Source organism: Adiantum capillus-veneris, chromosome 11 (assembly GCF_014529385.1).
Source record: "Adiantum capillus-veneris isolate H3 chromosome 11, ASM1452938v2, whole genome shotgun sequence".
NCBI classification, from domain to species: Eukaryota; Viridiplantae; Streptophyta; class Polypodiopsida; order Polypodiales; family Pteridaceae; genus Adiantum; species Adiantum capillus-veneris.
Genome location: NC_140941.1, coordinates 157,606,845 through 157,628,906, shown reverse-complemented (window position 1 = coordinate 157,628,906; position 22,062 = coordinate 157,606,845). Strand labels below are relative to the sequence as shown.

Sequence of the window (22,062 nt, the reverse complement as noted above, 5' to 3'; positions counted from 1 at the left end):
GATACGTCTCTTGACCATGATTGATCCATATTTAGTAGAGAGTGTATCTCCCATTGCACAAGCCTACCCATTTGACCAAGATGACTATAGGCGTCTAGTGACCTTCTTAGTAAACATGGGTACCTATGATGAAAAAGAAGATTTACATGACTACGCGGATGGCACATATGGTCTCATGGATGATGACTTTGTTTATCTCGACGACAAGGATAGGGGTTTAGCCTTAGGGTTTTCCCCCAATCTCTATAATGTCCTATTCCCTTGACTCTCTAAGGGGAGTGAAAATAATTAGCTTAGGGTTTCTTATGTTTTTTAATTGTGTTCAATAAGTGTTGGTACCTTTTCCCACTGATGTGCATCCTAGAGGTATTCTTAGTGTTTCTTAGTGTGTACAGGAATGTGTTGTTGTGGTTAGGATTTGGACCTTCATGGAATCTTTCTCTCGTTCACACTTCAAATCGAGCGTGACCATCAACACAAACAAATCTTTCTTGTCCATTAGCATTGCCCCTTATCTTTTTTGCATCCATGTTTGTCTGCTTTGATTGTGATTGGTAGCATAATATTTGAATGTTTGTCTACTTTGATTGTGATTGGTAGCATAATATTCAGCGCATTTGCTTAGTACCAAACATTAAATTCAATGTAATTTTTTGTCATAATCACTTGTCTAGATTTAAAAATCAAGCAGTCTGACTAAGCTAGTTTGACCAAGTTAGGTGTTATAGATCTTCTCTTAATACCATGGAGAATGCCTTCCTAATAATCAATGGTTACTTAGGTTCTTAATTCGATTTAGGCAGCATTGTATGAAATGTAATAGGGATTTCTAGTGGGCTTGACCCTATTGACATTTAGCTTAAGTATTATAAAGGGAGTTTACTAGTGTGATGAGCCTGGGGAGGTGTAACAGTGTTATATAACCCCCCAAAATTACAAAATTAAAATGCTGAAAACGAACAAACAAAAAAATCAAAGTGCCAGAATGTAAAATCTTAAGCTGGAAGAGAAATCTCAGCTTGATTTGGTACTTCGCTCACATGTATTGCCTATAATACTAGAGCCCTAGAGGTTCCCAGTGTGGGCGCTTTTCCCTGAAAGGCAAAAAATCCACGACATACAAAATAAGCACATACATCAAAATTGAAACAATGTGAAAAGACTTTGAGGGGTCAAATAAAAGGAAATAAGGCAGGCGATGATTTCATGAGCAATTCCTTTTATCGTAGCTTAACTACAAGGTCTTCTAGGTATAGCCTCTAGTTAGCCCTTGGACATGACATACTTGGCTCTCGTGATTAAACAACTCAATTGACCAGAGAAAGTTGAGAAGCTTACCCATGGTATTAATAGTCGATCTTTAGTGCCTTTCGATCATTAAATTAGCGACCCCAAACTTGTCTAATTTTTTACCTTTACAGTTGTTTATGTGTTTGATTATATTGCAATTTAATGTTTATTGCTAACAAATGGTTTAAAATTCTATTACCAATCAAATTGTCTGTCTACAACTGCATATGCTTTTTAATTGTATATGAGAATGCAATTACTATGCCAATGTTGTTTGATTTTGCAGTGACTGAAGAAGGCTAAGGACATTCACCTCAAATGCTCTTCCACCTCGACGAACGAGCTGCAACTCAATAGCTTCCGAGGACGGAATCTACATCAGGAGGGGGGGCATGTTAACCCTCACGGCTCATGGACACCCTATCACCTATGACAGACGTTGTATTATTTACTTGGTAGAGTCAGGTACCGGGCTTATCGGTCCAATAGGAAAAGGGTAAGAGTGATCGTCGATGAGAGGCATACTCTAATTGGAACATTCAAGGGATTAGTTGGCTAAGCATGGGCGCCCAAGTGTGAATGGGGCGAGCTCATATAAAAGTCAACTAAACTTAAAATTCACTCATTCTCTCATTTGTGCAATTGAAGAGTGCTCTTGCTCCATCTCCATCTTCTTCTTCTTCATCATCTCCTTGTGTGTGTGTGTGTGTGTGTGTGTGTGTGTGTGTGTGTGTGTGTGTGTGTGTGTGTGAGAGAGAGAGAGAGAGAGAGAGAGAGAGAGTGCGATCGAGCATTGCCGTGGCACGACGGCGGCGAGGCGGTTGAGCGCGACGTAGCGGCGTCTCCCTCTTCTTTGCGACGAGGAATCATCCATGATAGGAAGCGTAGAGCGGTGAGTGACACATCAACGCCATCTTTGAGCTTACTAGTTTAGGCTTGTTGTGTGCTTGGAGCCATTTGTGGCTCGCACACAGTGTATCGGCAAGTTCCTTGCATTGACACGTGCGACATACGTGCACACGAGGCTTTCACAAGACAAACTCCCACGCACTATGGCTCAGGAGGCAAGGGTACTTGAAAGGATAAATATGTAAGATTAATTAAATTATCACGTCGATCGGTGATTATAAAGATTGTAGTTGGTGATTTGGTATTGTTATTGTTAACTTAGAAAAATATCACTCTCTCTTGACCAACCAGAGAGATGGTGGAGCATCAAGAGCAACATACAAAATTTGATACTTGGCGATGGTTGTTTGAAAACAACCACATCTCTCGCGAGAAATTCAATGCAGCGCTTGGATCACTACAAGCAGTAAGTTTAAACAAGTAATTTTGTACCAGTTGTTTTGAGCTGTTGATAATTGTTTAATTTGGTTTGGGTTTATGTAGAGTCAACGTGATCAAACATACGTGCCTCTGAACGACAACGAGATAGATGAGGATTAAATAGAAAAATATTTTTTCCAAACTTTTGTAAAGTCCCAATGTGGCACAATGTATATACAACTATTTACTTTTTATTGTAACTTTTTTAAGCAGTTGATCTTTTGGATATTAAATTGTCAAGGTAAAATAAATTCAATTTCAATTCTTTGGTATTTTTTATACTCTTCCAAAAAACAATTGATGGTTCATTGTTTTATGCAGGTCAAAAATAAAGGTGCACAATTTTGGGTGGCCCAAATGAGCACCTTTACTTTTGAATTGACGTGTAGCGGCAATAAGCACGGTAATACATGTGGCAACAAGCACGGTAATAGTAGCGGGTATATTGCCACCACTATTACCGCGATTATTGTTGAGAAACCACTACTATGTCCATAGCCGCTCCTGCAAATTTTTCTCTTTCCTTTTTTCTTTGTTTTTTCGCGCAATGTTAGCAGTTATACACAACTCCTCTTATAGTGCTATGAGTGCACGCAGAGGCAGAGAGAGAGAGAGAGAGAGAGAGAGAGAGAGAGAGAGAGAGAGAGAGGACAATGGGAGTATTCGGAGAGAAAATGATGGTGAGAGTCAATTTTGGGAAGAAGTGTGTCTCACCTTGCAATTGCGCAGCTTTGAAATTCAAAATGTTTCATGAGAACAAGATGAAAAGAAAAAACCCTGCCTACATTTTGAGGAAACTTTTTGGAAAAAGTTTTTTTGGAGCACTGCTATTAATGCATGAGAGAGAGAGAGAGAGAGAGAGAGAGAGAGAGAGAGAGAGAGAGAGAGAGAGAGAGAGAGAGAGAGGACAATGGGAGTATTCAGAGAGAAAGAGATGGTGAGAGTCAATTTTGGGGAAATATGCATCTCACCTTGCAATTGTGCAGCTTTGAAATTCAAAATGTTGCTTGAGAACAAGACGAAAAGAAAAAACCCTGTCTACATTTTGATGAAAATAGTGTAAAAATGTTAAAAATTAACCCATTTTCTCAACATATCCTTTTTTAATACTCACCAAAAGAATTTGGATAGGGTTTTGAAATAGAATTTTTAAAACACTGGTGAGAGCGCTCCATTGGTTGTGTTTCGAGGACACAAAGACAGAGAGAGAGAGAGAGAGAGAGAGAGAGAGAGAGAGAGAGAGAGAGAGAGAGAGAGAGAGAGAGAGAGAGAGAGAGAGAGAGAGAGAGAGAGAGAGAGAGAGAGAGAAGGGGGCTAGAGAGGGAAAATGTCTCCAACCAAGAGATTTGCTTCCAAATGCAATAGAGAGAAAGGCTAGAAGTTTTGTTTGCCAACAACCAATGAGTTGAGTTCGACACCAACCAACTGTTCTTGGAAAAAGGTGAGAACAGACAAATCGCATCAATATGGTATCATCAGGGCATCGGGATGATATCATTGCCTCATTTAGGTCTTTTTGGGAACATCTCCTTATGTTGGGCAAATGCATGATTCATACACACACAAAAATTGCTCCATATTCCAAAAAAATCTTGCAATCACTCATGCAAAAATAATATTATGTCCCACCGAGAGAGAGAGAGAGAGAGAGAGAGAGAGAGAGAGAGAGAGGAAGAAGAAGAAGAAGAAGAAGAGAAGAGAATTTTTAACGTCATAGGAAACTATCCCAAGAGACCTTAAAGATCTATCCAAAGAGGAGAGTAGAGAGAGCTCAAAATAGTTTGAGCCAAACCCTAGCCCCAACACTAAGAGGAAGCCCAAGTGATTCCTCATTCCATGTTGGCACACATAGAGCTCATTGCCTCATTGTGTTGTTCTAAGGAATTCTTGCATGAGACAAGTAAGGCCCCTAGACACATCAATACATTAGGAGAAATATGAACCTTGCATGGGCCTTGTAAGGAATCCTAATTTTTAGGGATTAAAGCTAATGGTGTGTAGGGTTAAGGGGACAAGGGCATTCAAGAAGCTAGTTTTGAGTAGGCTTTTCTAGCCTTTTTTTTAGACACATGTAGGATGTGGACCTAAGAGGTCACCTTCTCTCTCTAGCTTTTTGAAAGTGAAGGGAGTAAAGAGGTGTGGCCACATCATCAAAAACGTGGATCACTAAGAGCCAAAATTTGACTTTTTAAAAAAAAGTTATTTTTACTTATTTTTTACTTAAAACTCCCCCCCAACATATATCCATATCAAAAAAGTATTTTTTGACATTTTTTTCAACTTACAAGCACTAAAAGTCCAATTTTTCAAAAAAAAAACTCCCCAAAAAAAAATAAATCTTTCTTCTCTCTTCCTCCTCCCTCCTTTCGCCCTCTCCTCTCCCTCCCTACCCCTTCTCTCCTCCTCCTCCCCTCTCTCCCTCTCTCCCACTGTCCCCTTCTCTCCTCCCATGTTCCTCCCTCTCCCTCCCTGCCCCCTTCTCTCCTCCTTCTCCACTCTCTCTCTCTCTCCCCCACTACCCCCTTGTCTTCTCCCATGTTCCTCTCTCTCCCTCCCCCCTCTCTCTTTTCATCCTTTGCTTCCTCATGCAACAACTACCATGGTGCTCAAGGACATCACAAATCGTGTGCATACATATTTGCTTGTTCGCAACGTTTGCATCGAAGGCCGCACGTGAGGGTGAGCAGAGGTCATCCCTGGAACGTCGTAGCATCGGTGAGATGAATGTTGACGATTCTTCAATATCTTGCCAATACCATCACATATTTGAATAAAACACCCCTTTATGCAAGGTAACAATATACTTCTTACTTTTGATTGTGTTCTTCTTATCATAAACTTTGAACTCTAAGGTGTTGCCTCTACTTGTTTTGTAGTGCTTGGCACAAAGGTTTCTTTTATGCACAAATAGTGAAAGGCTGCAGGTTAGAGAGGCCAAGTGTCACCACTTTTCCTCTAAAACAGTCTTCTTTGTTACATCTTGCAGGTAGGTGCTTCAAATCCATGCTTATTAGGGGTGGTAGTCTCATCCTAATGTATATTTTTATATTGTTTATTCCCAGCTAGATAGAAATACTTGCAAATTTGTACAACATATACTTAACAAGTGTCTTCATTATATAGCTTGCAAATGTTGAATTCATACATGTTTTGTTACAAGGTGACCTCTTGCTATGCTAGTTGGGTGGCGTTGTTTGCAAGAACGGCTCAAGGAACTGGCGACATGTTTCTGTAACTTTACAAGAATATAAATTCCCTTCTGTTGAACACATGTGCTATGTTACATATACTTTAGTGAACTCGCAAGGTCAAAGGCCTCACAAATTTTGTGCACTCAGAACATTTAGCACTAGAAATCAACCAAACAAGGAGCCAATTTTTACTTCCTTGTGTTCACCTCGTGTTCTTGGAAATGTTTTGGTTAAGCCATTTCTTTGGTATTTAAAACCACATGTGACCCCTATTGTTATAGTATCCGACCAAAGGTTTCTTGATTAGCAGTTATATAGGTTCGAGTGATACATATCTTCTATATTAACAATGCATGTATCTATAATTTATGTTTACACTTTCTCTATCCAAATGAGCTACATAGTAAAAATCAAATCCGCAATTCAACAATTAAGTTCACAAGGTGATAGCTATTGGTATGATCTTTAACAATACCAAATAAATAGCTACCAATAGCGAATGAATAGGGATATTTAAGAAGGTTTGATACCAAAAACTTGTCAACACTACTCAAAAAGGTGGAAACTCAAAGGCTTTATAATATATATGATGAAACAAGAATCAATAATAATTCACCCCTATATATCTACACCTCCATCTCAAGTTGTCATTTCTCTAAGTCAAGCTTGGCATAGGAATAGTATGGAAACAATAACATTTTAGAAAGCAATAATTTAGCTTTCTCAACTTTTGAAATGTTGCTATTGATATATATTCAACATCCCCAAATGAGAACATCTTAACAAAGGTTATGATCCACTTAATAAGAATAACCATTAGTGATTAAACTGAAATCAAAATATTGCATGAATTTCTTCATGGTGGAATGATTAAGACTTGAAACTTCAAACATCTTACAGACAAATCAGAATATCCAAAAAAATCAACAATATTTCTCAAATCTGTATGAAACTCCATTAATCTAAATAAAATACTCTCACTCAGTGCGACACCATTTAACAAAAAGAAATATTTATATTGCATTTATAGAGGAATCCAGCCTCATAAAAATAATTACAAATGGAGACAATGTTGTTGTTGTTAGGCTTCTCTTACAAGTATTTGTCTTTTTCATCTAGAGATTCATATACACGAGTATTTGTGTGTCTATGACACTAGGGGAGATAGTAGTACTATAGGGATGGCTTTTCTAAGAGCTCCTAGAGAGTACCTATTGGTTCAAGATTCTACAAAAATCCTACTATTCTTATCAAAATCTTTTAACACGGTAGTGAAAGGTTCCTCACGGAACAAAAATAGGGTGATTTCCATCTCTGCACATGGTTGCTTGCTCATGTCCTCTCAAAACAAGTTGACTCTGTAAGTAAACAACAGATTATGTGAGCACAAAGTTATAAAGTACAAAATGATATCATTCTAATAATCTAATGACAACTACACAAATAATAAATTATAAGAAAAATCTTTGATGACTCTCCATAGATAACACAACTTACTTACATTGTGAGACTCAATCACATGCTACAAAACTATAGATGGCGCACCAAAGCCATCAACAAAATAGCACCACCCAATGTTATGAGGTGTGAAGCCTAAACATTGAAAGCCATAAAGAGGTTAATTTCCTCCAGCATGATAAACTTAAAGATGGAGATGATCTTAAGCTCTGAATGTAAGCTACAAGGGTAGTTTTCTCACCATTCTATCTTTATGTTGGAGATGAATCCTTGCAATGCCCATGCACTATTCACACCTCCTGTTCTTGTGGTATGCAAGTCATGTGAGTTGATGCTTTTTCCACCTTCGGGAGTAGAGGTTTCCATGTAGTGCAAGTGAATGAAAGTAGAAGGAGGAGAATCTTGTTTCATGCTGTAATGGAGGTGAGAGAAGGGAGAGGAGCTAGCTTGGTGTGGAACTATGTGGTGGGCAAGGGGAAGAGATGGGGAAGAAGCTTGCTTGGTGCTACAATGGAGATGGGAGAAAGCTAGTAGAGAGATAATGTTGGACTATAGGGGGTGCATGTGGTTGTTGCAGCTATGGAGAGCTTGGAAAAGGGTTTGTAGAGAGAGAAAATCACTTTTAGCTATAGAATAGGTTTGGAAAGACTTTGGAGGGTGGAAAATGATGTTTTGAAATTTTTTGAAAAAATTTACTTTTTTGAAATTTTTTAGTACACGTTTTTTACTTTTGGAGGTCAAAAATACCTTTTTGACCATGAAATAGGTTAGGGGACCTTTTAAGGAGGGAAAACTTGAAATTTGAAATTTTGAAATTTTTAGTGTATTTTTAAATCCGGGCCAAAAAGTGGGGGAAAAAAGGTCAAAGTGGTCCCCCTCCCCCCCCCCCCCCCCCCCTCCCTTTCCCTTAGCCACCTCCCTTACCTTCTCACTAGGTAAGAGGCCATTAAGAGGTGTAAGGCTACCTTGTCCCCCTACTTTTTTGAGGGTATAGAGTGTGTCCACCACCCTCTTCCTATTGGCTGGCCTCTAATTAACCTTAATCCCAAAGGGCCCCTAGAGGGTTCATATTTTTCCTAATGAGGTCAATCAATTATGTCTATCCTCTCAATTGGGAGCAGCATGGCCGCCAAAACTGGAGATAGAATCGGGAGAGCCAAGCTACCACATTGGGGCTAGAGACTTTGATAACCAGTCTACCACATTTGGGTGATAGCACATTTGGGTGATAGAAAGGCTATTCATGTTGCATCTCCTTTATACAGGTAGCCATGAAGTATGTTTTCGAGCACCATTGGGAGAACCCATTAGAGGGGAAATTTTGAAAGCCATAAGGAAAATGCTAAGAGACTTTTCAATGAGTTTTGAACTATAAAACTACTATTTACGTGTGAATTAGGAGAACCTATCTACCACGTTTGGAGAGAGTATTGGGAGAGCCAATCTGCCACATTGGAGGAAGTAATTAACAAAGCCAATCTACCACACTTGGGTGATAGGAAACATGATGGGATCTATCTCACGAGCCTTGAATTTTTTGCACTCTATCTTGCCTCCTTGGGGTGCACATAATTGATATTATAATGTATTGATATTATTTTATGCTTGCAACACATTGTTTCAATATGGAAACTTAAGCACTTATTATGAAATTGGTGTTTTCTCTATTGCTTGGCAAAATTCATTTATGAGGATAAGGGACACTACCTTTTCTTCCTAGCTCTCCAAGTCATTACTTACATGTGTGTACACGTCAAAAGGTTGCATGGCATTATCGTTGCTAATTTTCTATCAATGCACTATATACTTGCCAAGTGATACCTTGCCATCCTCAACGAATGACCATGGTCATGGTAGGAGTCTCTTGAAATTTGTGGAGGGTTCTGTCCATGGTGATGTTACTTTTTCACGTCATGCATATTGTCATGCAACAAGGACAAGAACATAGCCAACACACTCTGTTATGTTTGGATGAGACAAGAAGATATCATCGACAACGCATCCAAAGGTATTAAGAGCTAAAGTATTGCTATAAATTTAAGAGTTTCAATGGCATTAATACTATACTCTTTTGGTCCACACCAATGCATCGTTCACATACTATAGTAGTTATGTTGATTTAATTCTCTATACACATTTCATTGTCCCTCAAACTTGATGTTATATCACCCCAATGAATAAATGATTTTAAGGCAATACAATAAAGGATGAAAAACCTTATTATCACTTCAAATTATATATAATCTTAATTTTTTTATGAAACAATTAAGATATGGTTTTCATTACCTTGAAATAAATGCATAGAGAATAATTGCAAATGTTGTCAACTTAGGGGGGGGGAAGCTTTACCTGAACTGGACCAGACATTTTCTTGGCCGTAGCAACGCGCGGGTCACATACTAGTAATTATTTAGTGAAGCTAGAAACAAGATAGGCAATGCTTATTATTTGGGTAGGTTATGAGATGAACATTGTAAGAAAATTGTGTTTGGACAAAATTAAGCTTTTTGTGATCAATTGCTTATAATTAATTTAAAAATATAGATTTTTCATAGGTTTGATAATTTGTGAATGGAAATACACTTATTTAACAAGAGCTCAAATTGTGCAACTTAGTTCTTATGGCAGTATGTTGGTCCAATTTTGGAACCATTTCTTTAGTAGGAATCTCAAGAGATTCTCTCATCTCTTTCAAGTGAAAAGTCAAGGAGATGACATGTGAACACGTGTGCATGCACGCGAGAGAGAGAGAGAGAGAGAGAGAGAGAGAGAGAGAGAGAGAGAGAATATATCTTGTCAGGTCGACAAGGGCAAAAACCAACTCGTCATGTGTCGGGCCCAGATGGAGACAGAGCGCTAGATTCTTTTGTTGTGCGTCTCTCTTGCTAGTGGAGATGCGTGTGTCTCTAGGCATAGTGTGTGAAGCAGAGGGAGTTGGAATCACGCGAGCAAGGCCAAGATACACAGTGCACGGGAGAGGATGAGCTCAATCAAAGAGGGCGGGTTTTTGTGTCCATGGATTGTTGCCTCAAGGAAATTCATTGCAGGGCTGCACGGGGCAGCTCAATTGGCGGGCACCATGGGAAAGAGAAGGGGTGTAGTTTCGCGTCATTGCTAGCTGTGGGCGAAGGCAAAGACACGCACACACACACACATAGGGGGGGGGGGGAGAGGGATGGAGGGGCAAAGAGAGAGAGGAAGGTTAGGGGAGGGTGGAGAGTCCACAGAGCACGCAACCGAGCTGTAGCATAGATGGCGAAGGGGATGACAAAGGGTACGAAGGGAGTGAAAAATGTTTAATTTTTGACATCTCATAGAGATTCCATTTTATAGAATTCTAATGAAGATAGTATGTTGAAATGTCCATTTGATTGTTTTTCAAGCAAATATGTGCTATAAACAAAACAAGTAAAAGGGCCAGGGTGGCTTTTTAAAACAATAAGAAAGTGATAAAATCATTAGGTTGAGTTAAACTGGAATTAGTGTTCATAAAAGGATTGCCTTAGCTTAGTCTTGAGCCGGTTGAAAATCGAGACTAGCTGGTTACAAACCATGGTAAAGGGAAGAAAAACTGATGAAATATGTGAGAAAATAGTTCAAAAATCCTCCAAATTTCAAAATTTTTGCTAGTATTTTGGGTGTGCCTCAAGTTAGCCTTGAGCCAACTAAAAATTGAGATTAGCCAGTTATAAGCAATGGTAAGGGAAAAAATTGATAAAATATACGAGAAAATAGTTCAAAATCCTATAGGTTTGAAAATTTCTACTAATAGTTTTGATTTGCATCTTTACATGCAGGAGACTCGACCACATAGGAAAAAAGGACTTTCCCAAACATTGTGGATCGTTTTATATATATATATATATATATATATGTATGTATGTATGTATGTATATATATATGTATGTATAGAATATACTAGAATTATGCCATGTGACGCTTCAGTTTGGCATTCTAAAACAACAGAATGCAAGAAAAGTCAAGACATGTGAAGGATGTGAAATGAAAGCAAGGATGTGAAATGAAATAAAAATATCCATTCAATATTTCAAAACCAAAATAATATTTAAGGTAAGTTTCAATCATCACTGAAAATATTAAAAGTATCACTAGAAACAAGGAAAGTATGTGTAACTCAACTCATCTCTAAGAATTCTTTCAGAAAGCCAAAACCAATCGTTGCAAATGTTGAGAGAGGTCAACACCCATCACCCAAGCATTTTTCAAGGTCTATATTATATCTATAGGTCAACACCCATCAACTGAGCATTTTTCAAGGTCTCAAACTCACTTGTAGCTTGCATATCAAGCTCAATTTAGATATTTTGCACTAAAAAATTTATTAGAAAACTAACACTCTTATAAAAAAAACCCATGAAAGTGTCTTAAAGTTTCACCAAATGCATCCAAATGAAGTACGTGCACGCATATAGCTAGTAACTAGAGTGCTTCGTTAGCTATGTTACATCGAATTGAGATCGAACAAAATATTGGAAACTGAGAGAGAGAGAGAGAGAGAGAGAAGAGAGAGAGATTTCATGAAAGATTGTTAGAGTTTTTTACCTGAGAGTGTTTGGGATACAGATTGTTGTGGTTCAGTGGTGTACCTCCACAGAAATTGGTTACTGATCCTAATGCTTTAGAGGGGTACCTTGCCAAAAACCACAAGGAGTGTTAAGAGTTTTGTCAAGCTCAATGTTCATGATCATACAAGATGTCAGTGTCATTGTTTGTTGTTCCATTTTTTATGTTTCAAAAAAAAGAAAACATGCAAGTCTCCGTGCATAGGGGAGTTTGCACAATCTTCCCCAATTTTTATAATACGAGGGAACGTGTCATTCCCACGGCAGCGTGCAATTTTCAATGCGTTCATTAACTGCATTCTCAGTGTCAAAAATCAAAAAATGATAATGCTTACTCACCGCGCGATTGAATGTCTATCGCCAGTGGACTTCCTTGCATCAACGATGTTGGGCATCTCCTGCACTTAACCCGCTATCTACAAGAGATGACACCTCAGGGAGGATACCCTTCAAGAAGTTTTTGGGCTATTGTGAGGACACCACATCTTGTATACATATCGATCAAACGACCACCAAGCATGAAGTACTCCCAACAAACGTTGACTAGCATTCATACCATGAATTCTAATATCCCTTGAGCCCTCGCTTCACATATATATCGACTAAGACAGTATTGCTCTTGTTGCGCACCTTCCGCAATCAATGCATTCCAAGAGGCCACATCTGTTCAAAATAGACAAGAGCTTTCTAGCCATGACACTGGGGGAAATCTTGCAATCAGTGCATTCGATGAGTCCATACTCCGCACAAGAAGCTCGTCGAGAACTTGTGAGAGCCACATACCCAAAATGTAAGCATGGCCTTCAAGAAGAAAGTATAGGTGATTGAGTTTATGGAGATACACTTGCTTTGCATCCGCTAAAAACAGTCTCGAACTTTCTGGCCCTACTCTTATTGTGCACGTCCCGCAATCAGTGCATTTCAAGAGGCAACATTTAGCATTCATATAGACCAAGACAATGCCAAGGACAACATCTTTTTTTAACAGACTCTAACTAACAATATAATTGTGAATAATTTTCCCATATCAGCATCTTGCATAGAGCCACATGCCTACAAGATGAATATGTAGGTGATTGCATGTGGCGAAAACAAACTAAAGTTTTCTCCTATGGGCAAAATCCCACAATCAGTACATTCCAAGAGTCCACACTCCGAATAGGAAGCTGAAAATAGCCTAGAGCTTTCAGGCACTGCTCATGTTGTGTGTATCCTATGATTGATGCATTCCAATGCTTTGTATCCATTGAAAACAGCCTAGAGCTTGTTGGCCCTGCTCTTGTTGCACACATCCCACAATCAGTGTATTCCAAGAGGCGATATTTCATGATAGTACCACATTTGGCATACATATCAACCAAGCACTGCCAAGCAAGACATAGGATTACCAACAACGCCAAACCAGGTATCTTCTCGTCGTTAATTATGTCACCCATGTCAACAGCTTGCATAAGGCCACTGGCCTTCAAGGTGCAAGCATAGGTGAATGCATTTGTAGAGAAGCCTTTCGTTTGCATCTGCTTCCTGTTGTGTGTATCCTGCAACCATTGCATTCCAATGGTTTGCTTCCGCTGAAAACAGTCTAGAGCTTTCTGGCCCTGCTCTTATTGCGCACATCCCACAATCAGTGCATTCAAAGAGGCGACATTCCTTGCAAGAATCTCCTCAAGCATTTTTTGTGCTTTCTCAGGTGCACCACGTCTGGCATACATATCGACCAAGGCATTGCCAAGCACGACATCTTTTTTCATCAACAAACCGTGACTAACAATATCAATCTCAATTTTTGTGTCCATATGAGCATCTTGCGTAGAGAAACATGCCTTCAAGATGCACTCGTACTGCATTTGGTGTAAATAGACTAAGTTTTCTCCTGTGGAAAATATTGCAATCAGTGGATTCCAAGAGTCCACACTATGCGTAGGAAGTGGAAAACATTTTAGAGATTTCTAGACCTGCTCCTATTGTGCATATCCCGCAACCTATGCATTCTAATGCTTTGCATCTATTGAAAACAACAGCCTAGAGATTTTTGGCACTTCTCTTCTTGCGCACATCCCACAATCAGTGCATTCCAAGAGACAACATTCAAGACAAGAAGCTGATCAAGCACTTTTTGTGCTTTCTCAAGCACATCACATTTGGCATACATCTCGACCAAGACACTACCAAGCACGACAGCCTCTAGAGCTGCTCTTGTTGCGCACATCCCACAATCAGTGCCGAACAGAAAGATCATTAATCACTTTTTGTGCTTTCTCAAGGGCACCACATTTGACATACATATTGACCAAGATAGTGCCAAGCACGACATCTTTTTTCAACAGCCTCTGACTAACAATGTAATTGTGAATTTTTGTGCCCATATCAGCATCTTGCGTAGAGCCACATGCCTTCAAGGTGCATGCATAGGTGATTGTAGCTAGAGAGAGGCCCTCGCTTTGCATACATGTCAACCAAGACAGAGCCAAGCACGACATCTCTTTTCAAGAGAATCTGACAAACAATATAATTGTGATTTTTTGTGCCCATATCAGCATATTGCGTGGAGCCGCATGCCTTCAAGATGCATGCGTAGGTGATTGCATCTTGAGACAAGACCTCTCTTCGCATACATATCAACCAACACAGTGCCAAGCACGACATCTCTTATCAAGAGCCTCTGACTAACAACATAGTTGTGAATTCATGTGTCCATATGAGCATCTTGCGTAGAGCCACAATCTTCAAGATGCATGCATAGGTTATTCCATCTGAAGAGAGGCCGTCGCTTCACTTGGCACTCAAGCCTCCAAGACAGTGCCGAGCACAAGAGCTTTTTTCAACAACCTCTAGCGGCCAGGCTACGACCTCTCTTCGCATACATATCAACCAAGACAGTGCCAAGCACGACACCTCTTATCAAGAGCCTCTAACTAACAACATAGTTGTGAATTCGTGTGCCCATATCAACATCTTGCGTAGAGCCACAATCTTGAAGATGCATGCATAGGTGATTCCATCTGAAGAGAGGCCCTCGCTTCACTTGGCACTCAAGCCTCCAAGACAGTCCCCGACTAACAAGCTCATCATGAATTTTTTTTCCTGAGTCGACGTCTTTCAAAGTGCCACATGCCTTCAAAATGCAAGCATAGGTGACTGCATCTAGAGAGAAGCCCACACTTTGCATCCGCTAGAAGCATCCCAATGTTTCTTGGTCCTGCCCCTGTTGGGCATAACCTGCAATGAATGCATTCCAAGAGACCGTATCTTGATCAGGAAGCTCGTCAAGAACTTGTTGAGCTTTCAAAAGTACACCACACTTGGCATACATGTCAACCAAAGCATTGCCAAGCATGACAGTTCTTTTCAACAGCCCCTGATTGACAATCTCATCTCGTGAATTTGTTTGCCCATACCAATGTCTCGCATAATGCCACATGCCTTCAAAATGCAAGCATAGGTGACTGCATTTGGAGAGAAACCCTCACTTCGCATACAATGGAAACAATTCAAAGCTTCCTGGCCCTGGCCTTGTTGGGCATATCCTACAATTAATGCAGTCCAAGAGATGACATCTCGGTTGGGAAGCTTGTCCATAACTTGTTATGCTTTCCAAAGTACACCACAATTAGCATACATGCATTGCCAAGCACGACATTCTTCTCCAACAACCTCTGACTAACAATCTTGTCATGAATTTGTTTGCCCAGATCAACGTCTTGCATAATATCGCATGCCTTGAAGGCACAAAGCATAGGTGACCGCATCCGGAGAGAGGCCCTCGCTTCGCAAGCGATGAAAAGAGCCCAGAGCTTCGTGACCCTTCCCATGTCGGGCATATCCTGCAATAAGTGCAGTCCAAACGACGACATCCCGGACGGGAAGCTCATCAACAACTTGTTGTGCCCTGACAAGTGAACCGCAATTAACATACATACTGGCCAACAAGCTCTATAACCTACGAACTGCGTGTGGAGAAGATCGGGTAGCTTTTGACGGCATAGTTAATTTTAGAGCTTGTCAGTGCTAGTTTTTTTTTTTTAAAAAGAGGAGCCACGGGGGCTAATGACAGGCTAGCGATTTGGAATTGCCCACTATGCTAAAGAAATAATGAATAAGAAAGCTCAATGATGTGATTGCCTTCCCGTCGGGCTAGGTTTAAGGGTGCCACCCTTGTTTTGCATGCACATCATGATGGCCAACTCCAACAATGCCACCTGGGTTGGGGGGCCCTTGGTGGGTTGTCTGGGGGCAAGTGTATGCAGTGCGCTGAACAGTATAGGTTCACAGTTTGCCAAGCTGGGGTAGATTGGGTCCGCGAGCAGGGAAGCTTCGAGGAAGGAGCTTTCGACTGCTTCAGCCTGCCTTTGCAGGAAGGGGCGTCTTAGATGAAGCCCGTTTTTTTGCGCCCGGGCTGTGCCACTGCCCGCCCTTCCTGCAATTGAAAATCGCTTGCAAGGTTCAGTTGGGGATGATTTGTGGAGGTGGTTGGATTCGTGATCCGATTTCTTGTTCAGTTCTGGGTACTGGGCTGCTTCATGCCTCCTTGGATACGATGGTGGTCGACGAGTGATGCGGACTTGCAGTGTCTCGTGTTGGCGCAGAAACCCTTTGACTTAATGGCTACCCTGATTTGGAGGCTTGGAGAGGGTGGGTCACACCTCGTTGGGTATGGGCCTTGTTCCAATGGATTTGGGAGTGTTTGGTATGCTGGTCACTGCTCAATGGTACTCATTTTGTTTTGTTTTGGCGTGTGCTTTGTTAGCAATCGAGGGCATGATCGCTTTCGGTGGCAGCCAGAGACTCATGGTGGCACCCCTTACCCCCCTTTGGTGATGGAGGCTCGGACTCCGCTCTTTTGCGATAGTAAGCTCTCTTCTTCTCACTTTGCCTGGTAGTTGATCTTGGTCTTGCTGCAATGGGGTGGCTCCCCTATTTAGCCCCCGTACTCGATGAATGTTGTGGATCTCATACTATAGTGAATCGCTTGATGGCCTGGCTCGTATTGTGTACGTCTTGTGTTGTAATTTTTGTTGATGGTTATATAATATATCCACCAACTAATTGTGGGTTTTGCAAAAAGAAAGAAAGAAAGCTCAATGAATGACTCAACTTTGAGGATAATCTCTCATAATTTTAAAATGAGAACTTTAACATGCACATTTACGAAGATTTGATATAATTTATCAAATGTAACTTAGTTGAACATCAAATATTAATACTTTTAACACTAGTTTGGTACCAACACAGGACACGTAAGTGTCGTTTTTTTACAAATTTAAATTAAATGTTACTTGCATTAGACAGTTTATTTAAGAAAACCTTCTTGATATTCTTAAATATGTTAGTTAGAGGGTCTTTTAAAAATATAACTTTGCATTTTAAAATCTACCATGATCAAGAACTATACTCATCAAGTTGACCCTCATAAGACTACGATTGATGGTTTTAAGAAATCAACTTTATAAGGTCAAGAAAAAATGAAACGACCTTGTAGAAAATTTTGGGTGTCTTTTCCACAACTTTGCTATAGAGAATTGAAAGTATCATGTGAAAAAAAATTGACCTGGAAGTATATAAAATAATGGAAAGTTTTATATGTTTGATATAGCCATTTCAAGCATATCGTTGTATACAAAGAAAAATATGTTTTTGATGTATTTGTGAGTTTTAGAAAGTGATGCATTACTTATCCTTTCCATCTAGGACTCAAGGTGGCAAATAAAAGGGCTTTGATATGCAACAATTATTGGATTATTTTAAATATTCAAAACACCATAAGAGAGAACCTTGATACTTTCATTCTTGAGACATAAGCATTCAAAATCTCAAATAATATCAAACTTTCTATGTAGATCAACTAAATGTATCGAAATACATGGTACATACATAATTGGGGTGTTTAAAACCTTGGTTTTAATGTTATTATGGAGAACTCAAGATTTTCAAGAGTTTTTTCACGATAAAAAATTCAAGATAGAGTTCAAGCAACGAGATTTAATTGAGTTAAGGAGCCCAAAAAATACGTAGTTACTTGGTTTCAACATATAAAGCCATTTGTAGTTGTCAAATTGTACTAGAATAGTCCCAATTCCATGAGCAGAGCTTTGGAAGACCAAAATTATGCTCTAATTCAACATATGCTCAAGTATGAAATTTTATATCTATAACTTACTTGTGACTTGAAAACTTGTCTTTAAAGTGCATTCCAGTGTTTTGTAACATTAAATGATAACACTTGGCTTTTACAAACATAAAAAGGGTCATCTCTACAAAAAGATATAAGAATTTTACAATTTTTGGACAAAACAGTTTGAAATTTTACTAAAATTCATGACTCAGAACTTACGAGAATTTTATCTATATGGATTGTATTTTGACATGGAGAAAAATCGAGTGTTTTCTTTCCCTCATGACCAACCTATGATAGAAGCAAGGTATAAAAAACTTCTTTCTAACTTGACAAATAAATTGTCAAAACTTGGAAGGAAAACATGACACTTTAGTGTCTCAGGACACTTAAGTGTCCAATTACAGAACTAGTGTTTAAGTAATGAATTGATAGAATTGATAGCATAAAATTGTAAAATTGCGTGAAAGACATGTTTTACTTGGTGAAGAATTGAATTTACAAAAGTTGCATATCGGTCCAAACAACTTTTCCTATTTAATTACAGTTTTCTTTGGCATGAAGCTTGCAAAAATGTGAAGCAGGAGCCTAAATAGCTAATATGGATTATTCCTTGCGTTTTGTTCTTTTTTTTTGCGGTTAAATGTTGCATTTAAAAAAGAAAAATGTTTTTTTTTTGGACAAAACTCATAATTGTGAGTGAATTATATTGATCATCCCAAAAAATTACAAGATCTTGTCATGCTCGTGTTGAGACATGACATCATTGAGAGACCATAATTACATCAGCTAATTGGGGAGCCACCCCTAACGGCCCGCCCTCTTATCCTTGGTACAAGGCATCGGTAATCCTAAGCCAATCATCCGAGTTTTGCTTTCGCCCGAGCGTCCATATTAATACTTTACTTTTTTGTATAATTTCTTCGAAGCTTGCCACTTCAGGATCTCCTTCAAACACACGGTGGCAGTGTTCGTGAAAAATATGTCTCAGCTTAATATCTTGCCGTTTTCAATTTCCAAAATGTCGGTTGAGCGCAAGGGGAAAAGGAGAAATTCTGTCCCAAAATAGAGAAAAATAATATAAAAACCTAAAAAAGTAACCTAATTTTCTAAATCTTCCTCTTGGCAAATTCAAGGAAAGGCATTTTGTATGTTTGGGAAATGATTTTTTCCGAACACTCGGTGGTTCCTTGTCTGGCATACATTATGTAAGAAGAAGTACCTGACAATTTGAGTGCTGATGAGAGGAGAGCATGACTTTCTAAATTCTTACCTCCAAGGAATAAATCAGTCTTGAAAAAACCAATTTTCCATGTCCTTTGGACACACTAGCATTCCATGAATAGGTGAGCCAGATCTTTGCTAGCCAACCTGCACCCCAAGCATCGATCTGTCCCAATCCCTCTCTCTTGAATCTTCACCCCCGTCGGTAGAGCACCCCAAATTACCTTCCACAGAAATACCTTCATGTGCTGCGACAAAATATATGTTGTTATTTTACGCAGGTGGTTTTCATGAGTTCATGTTCACAAATAAACAATTATAATTTTTATAGATACTTTAGCTAGTTTATTAAGCTTATCAAAATATTTTTGCATATTGAAGGGCCTTAGTCCCTAAATGGTGAAGGGCGTTTAGTTTTCTTTGTAAAACAAGTGTCCCTAAGGCTTAGGGCCTCAAAAGTCTTATGAATAGAAAGCTATTCTTCAAAGGTGCATTTACTCTTTTGGGCATGCTTGAAGAAGACTCTAGAGAACAAAAGTTGAAACAATATACTCATAGGAGTTAGATCCCATGATGAGAGGTCAATGTTCGACAAAGTTGTGTGTGAGCTTAGCGGTGCTTGAAAAAAACTTTTTTCCAAAAGCTTGGCAAACTTACATATGTGAAACAACAAAGGTAAATTGGTAGAATTTGAAGGTTTTTACATCGAATTGTACTAATTTTTTCAAAATTTTGTAGGTTTTCTCCCCTTCAAATATAAAATTTAGAGCAGTAAAAGCACGCTTTGGTGGTACAAAAAGGACTGTCCTTGATAGCACCTTTGACAAATATTTGAGCTACAATTTTTACATTTCACATGAAAAACTACCTATCACACTATATATCAGTGGATAGATCTTCAAAAGGATAATCTAAAAACACAACGTTTGAAAAGTTTTGACATAAACTATAAAAATTTTGCCAGTCCCCACTTTTTCATCGGTAGAAGTAAAATAGGTCCTTTTTTGTACCACCAAACCACGCTCTATGTAAATTTCAAAATTTGTAGGTGGGATTACACTAAACCTAGGTTGTTTTCGAGCACTGGAGCTTAGCCTTGAGCCAATTGAAAATAAAGATTAGCCGGTTGCAAGAATGGTAAAGGAACAAAAACCTAATAAAATATACTAGAAAATAGTTCAAAATTTTTGTAAATTTCTAATAGTATTTTCAGTTTGCATTTGTATAAGGAGGAAACTCACCGCTTAGGCAAAAATACTTTTTTAAACACTGTGTAGCGATAAAGGATCCTTTCATTTAAGGATTGCAAAAAAATCATTTCACTAGATTGTTTTATTATTTCTATGCTTATTACATCTATCTTTTCTTATAATACCAAAACATTAAAATATTCTTTTGTTAATGTGTCTTTTTAATTTACTTCCTTGCTTTCATTGAAGGACTTTAACAAAATTCATTTCACTAAGTTTTATTATTTTCTATGCATATTTAGTCTATCTTTTCTTATAATACGAAAAAATTAAAAATATACTTTTGTTTAAAGTTTTAATGTGTCTTTTTATTTACTTCTTTTATATTTTATTTTGTTTCAAAATGTTGATGTGCAATGTGCACCTTTCACCTTATTAATTAAGTGGGTCCTTTGTAATATAAACAATTTGTGAGTAGGAGTATCGACTAGAAGAAGAAAAAAATGGCCCATTAGTGGCTTCGATAATGAGAAGATGTCTGAGGAGATTTAGAGTTAGAGGAGTGAGAAGGGGGAGCCAAACCACATGGAAGCCATGCCTCCCAATTAGGGATATCTTCTCTCTCTCTCTCTCTCTCTCTCTCTCTCTTCGTCGAGCAAAGAATGCTTCATAAGACTTAGGCGAATATAATCTCTTCTTCTTCTTCTTCTCTTCTCTTCTCTCTCTCTCTCTCTCTCTCTCTCTCTCTCTCTCTTGCGTCCTTCCTCGACATAGGCATAGTGGAGATGACATAGGGGAAGGGGATTGTTCCGTAGGTACAAGTCCATGAATGGCGGGGAAAGCTTAGGTGCAAGCTTGCATAGAAGACCGATTTTCAAGCTTGTAGGGACATGTCGAGAGGTAGAGAAGGGAAATACGCAAGCGAGAGAAGTTTTTGGTGACACACAAGCAAGAAGTGAGGGTTAGGCGATGACGGCATAGAAAATCTTGGACATCTTTCAATTAATGTATTTTATTTTAAGTGAGTCATGAGTCACTTTTTAAAAATAGATAATTCACTTTAATTTTAAAACACAACAAAATTCTATATGATTGTAGGGATTTATTTAAACTTACTCTTCCTCTTTCCCCCTTAAATTAGGAGACCTTGGTGCCTCTTCACCTTGTTAGATATCTTCTATAAAAGAACTTTCTACATTGTTTTAAAAAGCAACAAAAAAAAAAGGAACGCTTTAAAGTGTTACCAAACTAGTGTTAACTTTGTAAGGTAAAGAAAACCTACAACATTTGGATTTGGAGAAACTAAGTGTAAAAGCCTTCAAATATAATCCATTTGCCTCTAAAATTTTCCAGAAGATTCATAGGAAGAGAGATAAAAATGAAAATAGGCCATCGATTTGATTGTTGACTCTCATGTCGTCGCTTGCTCTCTCTCCCCCATGTGGTGACTCTTGAGGAGTCCAAATGTTTCATGTCCTCTGCCTCGATGATTGCAAAGGTGGTGGGGCCCTTCTCTCTCTCTCTCTCTCTCTCTCTCTCTCTCGCCTCGTCACTATAGGGCACGGCTCTGGCTCAGAGAGGATCTAGGGCCCAAATTTGGGGGAGCGAGGCGGCTTTAATTTCAGCCATCGGATCATGTAGTGAACTGGGGGTGAACTAGGGGTGGGTGAACTGGGGGTGAAATA

At 39.0% G+C, this 22,062-nt stretch overlaps 1 long non-coding RNA gene across 1 annotated transcript; it reads left to right on the top strand.

Moving 5' to 3' along the window:
* Window positions 1-16,142: 16,142 nt before the first annotated feature.
* Window positions 16,143-16,874, top strand: LOC147448292 (uncharacterized). The gene is made up of 2 exons (XR_015189746.1): window positions 16,143-16,502; window positions 16,599-16,874. It is a non-coding gene; the product is annotated as an uncharacterized LOC147448292 (long non-coding RNA).
* Window positions 16,875-22,062: the final 5,188 nt, after the last annotated feature.